This window comes from Pteronotus mesoamericanus, unplaced genomic scaffold (genome assembly GCF_021234165.1).
Source record: "Pteronotus mesoamericanus isolate MK-2021 breed Mesoamerican mustached bat unplaced genomic scaffold, CSHL_Meso_final scaffold_31, whole genome shotgun sequence".
Classification (NCBI taxonomy): domain Eukaryota; kingdom Metazoa; phylum Chordata; class Mammalia; order Chiroptera; family Mormoopidae; genus Pteronotus; species Pteronotus mesoamericanus.
The window spans coordinates 2,596,691-2,604,189 of NW_026555312.1; the positions used below are offsets into that span (position 1 = coordinate 2,596,691).

The following is a 7,499-nucleotide window of genomic DNA, read 5'->3' on the forward strand; positions in this document are numbered from 1 at the left end:
ACTAATAAGGCAAATTAGGGATTGGGAGAAAATATTCACAAATCACATATCCAAAAAGGCCTAAGTTTAGAATACATAAGAACTCTCAAAATTCAACACTATTTTAAAAAAATGGATCCCAGACATCCTTCATAACCATGTTTACATGCTCTGTGGACCGCCTGACTCAAGACCTTGGGGCGGGGAGGGAAAGAGGAGGGACAGGGGAGGCCTTCGCAAATACAAGTACCTGTGTTTCACTTCAAAAATCGTGATCTGAGTGAGACCTGGGAAATCTGCATTTAAAACAAGTCCTTGGCAGGTTTTTTTTCTTACTAAAGTTTGAGAACTCCTAACGCTGTTTAATCTAGCAAACTATAAGAAATAGCTGCAGACTTCCCCTCATGGCGTAGGTAAACATGGCTGGCCTCCTCACACAAACCACATCAAAATTACAACTAAAATGTAGAAAAACTAAAATATAGAACAGTTAGAAATTGAGTTGACTTTTCACAAAGATGGCACCCATAGCAAAGAAGGAAACCTTTGCCACTCCCAAAGCCAAATCCAAAGCCAAAGCAAAAGCTTTCAAGGCAAAGAATACAGTGTTAAAAGGCATCCATAGCCACAGACACAAAAAAGATCAGCACATCACCCACCTTCCAGAGATTTAAGACAGTGTGGCTCTGAAGGCAGCCTAAATATTCTTGGAAAAGCACCTCTAGGAGAAAAAACCTTGACCACTATGCTGTCATCAAGTTCCTCCTGACTACCGAGTGAGCCATGAAGAAGATAGGAGACAATAAGACACTCGTGTTCATTGTGATATCAAGGCCAGCAAGCACCGGATCAAACAGGCTGTGAAGAAGCTCTATGACACTGACCTGGCCAAGGTCCACACCCTGATCAGGCCTGATGGAGGGAAGAAGACATGTATTTGACTGCTCCAGGCTATAATGCTTTGGATATTACCAAGAAAATTGGGTTCATCTATACTGAGGCCAGCCAGCTGGCTAATTCTAAATATAAAAATTTTATACTTAAAAAAAAAAAGTAATCGAGTTGAAAGTAAGTCTGACAACTACAAAATTAAAGAACCCACACCCATCTACACTGGTAGGAGGGGCACAGATATGGGATGGACTAGTCCCACACCCAAGTGCAGTGGATAAAAATTCGGGAGGGATAGCTCAGGAGCAAAGAGACCCAGCCCCACAGGCCCCCAGCCAAGGGTTCCAGTGCCAGGAAGATAAGTCCCTATAACTTCTGGCTCCAAGAACCTGTGGGGATTGAGTCGGTGGTAGAAATTTCTGGAGTCTCAAGCAGTTCCCTTAAAGAACCCACACATGGACTTACTCAGACTCACTCCCTCTGAGCTCCAGCACCAAGTTAGCAGCTTGAAAGACACCAGTGGCGCACAAGGAGGAACTGAAGTGTCTGGCATCGAAGCAGGAGCTGGCGAACAGCTTTCTCTCAGACAGAAAGGTAGGCAGAGGCCATTGTCCCTTTGCTGAGCCCTCCCCCCAGCCCCAGAGCCACGGAGCTAGCAGCGAGTGCCATATCCAAGACTTCATCAACCTGGCTAACATATTTGCCCCACCTTGGAAATCCCCTGAGAGTCTATCACACCCAACTCATGGGCCCATACAAATTGTTAACTGTGCCTTTTTCATATAAGTGGCTAGTCTTGGTTCATATTTCACAACTTCCTAAATCCTATCGAACAAGCAACAGCCAGCCCCAGCAAACCCCCAGCCCCCATACCTCTTGCTCAGCAATCCAGGCCCAGCTCTAGCAGCATCCAACCTAGATTCATAGCTTGGCTCCACCTGGGAATCTCCAAGCCCAGCACAAGTAGCAGCCATCTCAGATTGCTTTATAGCTCAGGTAGGGAGGCCCTGGGCAGAACACATGTGGGGGCTGACCTTGGCCTCCACCACCTGGGAAACCCCAGGGCCTGTGCATCTAGTGGACAGCTGCACACCACTTCATAACGCCACCACCCTGCCCCTGCACAACTGATCCTCCACAGAGAGTGGAGGTTGGAGTCAGAGGTTACAGCTAGTCTTTGCAGCTGACTGTCCTGGGTAAATCCCTCACATTGACCTGCCAATAGCATCAAGGCACAACTACAAAAGGAGGGTGTACTCAGCCCACATGAAGGCACTCTTTGAGTATGCAGCTTGGGTGCTAAGGAAGGCTGTGCCACTGGACCCTACAGGACACCTACTGCATTAGGTCACACAACCAAGAGAGAGAGTCATAGCAGCTCTACCTAACACGTAGAACCAAACACAGGGAGGCTGCTAAAATGAGGAGATAAAGAAACATGGTCCAAATGAAAGAACAGATCAAAACTCCAGAAAAGGACTAAACAAAATGGAGATAAGCAGCAATCTATCAAATGTAGAGTTCAAAACACTGGTTATAAGGATGCTCAAGGAACTTAGTGAAGACCTCAGCAGCATAAAACACATCTAGTCAGAAATGAAGGATACACTAATTGAAATAAAGAACAATTGGCAGGAAACAACAGTAGAGTGGATAAAGCCGAGACTCAAATGAATGATTTGGAACAAAACAACCAATCAGAACAACAAGAATAAAAAAGAATTCAAAGAAATGAGGATAGCGTAAGGAGCCTCTGGGACAACTTAAAAGCATTCCAACATTCACATCATAGAGGTGCCAGAAGAAGAGAAAGAGCAAGAAATTGGAAATCTATTTGAAAAATAATGAAAGAAAACTTCCCTAATTTGGTGAAGGAAATAGACATGCAAATCCAGGAAGCATAGACAGCCCCAAACAAGATGGATGCGAAGAGGCCCACACCAAGGACATCATAATTAAAATGCCAAAGCTTAAAGATAAAGAGAGTATCTTAAAAGCAGCAAGAGGAAAAGAGTTAGTTACCTGTAGGGGACTCTACCCTGCGGAGTCCACTGATTCACTGTGAATGAAATAATGAGTCATTCCAGACACCAATTGTCTGTCAAGAAAAGGGGATGGTGATTCCCTCTAGTGCAGAATGTCCTGAGCCCCTGTGCTCAATGGCTTTTATTGAGAGGATTGCAGGTGGGGGATAGGCAGCAGGAATGTATAGGTAGTCTATCTACATCAGCAGCTTCAGTTTACAGAGAATAGATATTGTTTAAAGATGACAATGACAGAAACACACCAAAATGCTTCGGGTCAGAGTTGAGCAAACATTATGGCACCAGGTGGGTTCTGAGTCAAGATCCAGGAGTTTTGTAAATTTCTTTCCCAGCCTTGATCTGGTTATCTGGTATAAGATTAACAGAGCTGGAGGGAGAAACAAAGCATGCTTCAAGGAGTGCAAGATACTGCAAAGTCTGATTTCCCCCGGGGGTCCTTGGAGTCATTATCAGGTCTTGATAATGCCTCTGGCATTACCGGTGTTCTGGCCAAGACTTATGGGCCCTTTCCCAGGCCCCAGCTTGCTCAGGGCTACAGTTCCTGATACCACTCAAAGCAGCCCCCTATAGTTACCTACAGGGGAGTTCCCATAAGACTGTCAGCTGATTCCTCAAAAGAAACTTTGCAGGCTAGAAGGGATTGGCAAGAAATATTCAAAGTCATAAAAAACAGGGACCAACAGCCAAGATTGCTCTACCCAGCAAAGCTATCATTTAGAATCGAAGGGCAGACAGGTAAAGAGCTTCCCAGACAAAAAAACTAAAGGAGTTCATCATCATCATCAAACCATTATTATATGAAATTATAATGGGACATATTTAAGAAAAAGAAGATCAAAACTATGAAAAATAAAATGGCAATAAATATACACATATCAACATCTTAATCTAAAAACAAACTAAGCAAACAAGAGGAAAGGAGACAGATGGACACGGAGAGCATTTTGAAGGTTGCCAGGTGGGAAGACAGTGTGGGGTAATGGGTGAGGAGGTGAGGGGATTAAGAAGTACAAACTGGTAGGTACAGAATAGCCGTGGGGATGTAAAGTACAGCATAGGAAATGGAGTAGCCGAAGAACTTACATGCATGACCCATGGACATGAACAATGCTGTGGTGATCGCCCATGAAGTAGGGGGTGCCTGGCAGAGGGGAGCAAAGGGAAAAATTGGTACAACTGTAATAGTGTCATCAATAAAATATAATTTTAAAACACTTGTCCACTAATACCTACTGTTACTGGAAGCCTCACCAATAACGTAAATAGTCGCTTAACACATATTTTTTATGTAGCATTCTTCCAATAACACAAGCTAGGGAAAAGAAATGTTAAGAAAATCATAAAGAGAAAATGTATGCACAGTATTTATTTTTAAAAATCCACACGTAAGTGAACCTGCACAGTTCAAACCCGTGTTGTTCAAAGGCCAACTGTAATATAATGTTATATGTCAAGTATATCTCACTTTTTAAAATAAAACTTTTAAAGGTGAAAAAAAGAATTAGCTGCATTAGAAAGAAAGCCAGGCCTGGGCCACTTGTGTCCTGAAGGGACAAACAAGAACAGGGACTATCAATGAACCAGAAGTGTAATGAACAATGTTTTCTAAGAAGCGGTCAGTCTCTAGATTCATTAGGATGTGAATAGAATGAAACTCCCCCCGCCCCACCCCAACACACACACACTTTCAAGCATACAATGTGAGGAACACTTGCTATGTTTGGAGAAATTCATAAAAAGTTCTCAGAGCCATGCTGCTCAAAGGGTAAGGTGCCCTCCAAGGCATGTTCAAAAGGGGCTGTGAGAGGTCAGGGGAGACCTTGTTTTCTGAGACCAGGTCATGGACTTTGGCAATTTGAGGGACAGTCATTCCCCAAATGAACCCGCATCTTTGGAGCCTATGTGAGCTGGGCCTGTGGGGAGCCCCCAGACAGGGACCCCTGCTATCACTGGTGGGGAAGGCCTGCCTCAGGGGTCTCTAAAGTCACTTTCTTTTACCATCTTTCCCTCCCACTCATACAAAATCTATACACAGGTTTAGAGATGAAGGAGCAGCTCCTTCACACCAGGCCAGAAAATAGTTTGTGCTTCTGCCTTCACCATTTGCTTCCAACCATTTTCAGGCAGAAAAAGGATAGCCTGGGGAGAAAGCAACATGAATCAGTGCAGACACAGGTGGAAGCCAGGTCTGTCTGAGCAGCTGGTGAGTAAGAGGGCTCTGAGCGCATCTCTGAGAAATATGGACAGGGGCCAGCCTGACACAAAGAACAAGAAAACTGCCCTGGGGAGAGTGAGGTAGGTAGCTGTCGCCCCATCAAAGAGTGAAGTGGTCTTGTATGATACGACTCTAAAGAGATGCTGGCCTGGATGGGATGATGCACAGGTCTTTGTCTAAGGGCAGGAGTGACTCACTCACCTCACCTGATTCAGGCACCTGGGCTTCTGAAACGGTCTTTTCTGCCCAACAGGACTCATGAGTGGCTTCCCAGTTTCCCTGTACAACCCAGGTCCCCGGGATTATCATCCTTTCCTCATTTGTATCTATTGTATCTCCTCTCCATCACAACTGATGTGGGCTAATTAGTGTAATAGAAGCAGAGACTCCAGTTCACTTCCGTTCACCTCATTATTTGTTTCCATTTTGGGTTGAAGCCAAGCAACAAACATTAACATTCCCTCTGCAGAGCAGGCACACACAAGCACGTGGAAGCCTGCTCACATGCACCACACTCTTAGAGGCATGCACATATGTGCACATATGCACACATATGCACCCACATGTGTATGCAGGTATTTGCTCACTTAATGTTCAAATTCATGCGCGCACACACATTCATCCACACATGTACACACACATGTACTCGCCCAGGCACACATACCACCTATGTGCATACACACACCCTGCTCCAGCCAGAGGTCAGGTTGGGGTTTGGCTGGCTAGGGCACCTAGGGTAACTTCTCTTTCCATTCAGACCTGGAACTGGCAGAGAAACTTAAACAACTGCTGGTCCAATTGCATGACCGACCGCAAGCAGAGAAAGACATTTGGAATCTCTGGAACTTCAGTCCCTTGGAGCCAGGGCCAGCTGCTGGTTGCTGCTGGCATTTTGTAGGCAGCTGTTTCTTCCTCCTGCCCTCCTGTTCCCCAGGCCGCCAGCGTACCTGCTCTGTAATTCGTCCTTATATCTTAGGCCACGTTTCTTGCTGTTGTCAAGAAAGTGGGAAACTTTCCAGTGAAGATCAACTCTTCTAAACCGAAGCTCCCATGAAGCGTTCCAGGCACTAGCCTGACTTGGATTTTTTTAAGTCATACATTGTATTTTTTTATTTTTCAATTAAATTTATTGGAGTGACACTGATTAATAAGAGCATCTAGGTTTCAAGTGTACAAGTCTATGATGCATGGTCTGTATACTGCATTGTGGGCCAACCACAGAAAGTCAAATCAGCTTCCATCACCACATATTTGATCCCCTTTACCCTTTACTCTCCTCCACCCCCTTCTCTCTGGTAACCACCATCCTCTTATCTGTGTCAATGACTTTCAGTTTTATATCCCACATATGAGTGAAATCATACAGTTCTTAGCATTTTCAGCCTGAATGGGATTTTAAACAGCAGCACTGCCCTCCCCGGGTGTGAGGCAGCCTGGGCTCCAGCCGAGGCGGGGAAGCCCTCTAGTGGCCGTGGCTGAGGTGCTAACAAGCTTCGAGGGCTCCAGGGCTCTGCAGGCTCGGCTGGCTCTCCCAGAAGACACAGATCTCTTCATTGTTCCCACCCTCGCGCTGACCATGTCACCCCATAGCTTAGCTGTGCTGCTGTGGTTTGTTCCCTGGATCCTCTGCCCCAGCTTCTGTGTCTAATCCATTATGCACCTTGCTCCAAATGTGTCCTCTAGACATGCATTGGTTTTTTTTCTCTTTAATTTAAAATTTTATTTTATTGATTCTCAAGAGGGAGGGAGAAAGAGAAAGAGAGAAACATTGGTGTGAGAGAAAAACACCAACTGGTTGCCCCCTGCACGCGCCCTGACTGGGGACCATACTCACAACCCAGGCAAGAGTCTCGACTAGAAATTAAACCCATGACCTTTCGGTTTTTGGGAAAACACCCAACCTGTTGAGCCCCACCAGCCATGAGAGAGAACACTCATTGTTTTATTGTCTATGTTCTCTGTTTGAGAATCTTCCAAGCTTCCCCATTCACAAAGATCAGATCAGTGGTTGCCAGGAATTAAGGTTTGGGGAAGTTTACTACAAAGGTACAACATGAGAGAACAAAGCTGGGGCAGGGGGACAGGGTGATGACAATGTTCTGTATCCTGGTTGTGGTAGTGGTTACACAAACCTATGCATGCGTTAAAACTCAGAGAACTGTATACCAAAAAAGGAAAGTTAATATAAAAATAAAGCAATAAAATGTTTAGAATCTCAGAAGCAAACACATAGTTTAATCTTAGCAAGTTCAAGTAAGTGATATCATTAATTCAAATAAAGATATTGTTCTCCCATTATGTACATGGCACGGGGTTAGGCAAAAAGGAAACAGGATCTAGTGATGGAGCATTAATTTTGACACCTGCTA

The 7,499-nt window shown here is 44.8% G+C and overlaps 1 pseudogene; it reads left to right on the plus strand.

The window, feature by feature from the left end:
• Window positions 1-497: 497 nt before the first annotated feature.
• Window positions 498-6,778, plus strand: LOC129085753 (60S ribosomal protein L23a-like; annotated as a pseudogene).
• Window positions 6,779-7,499: the final 721 nt, after the last annotated feature.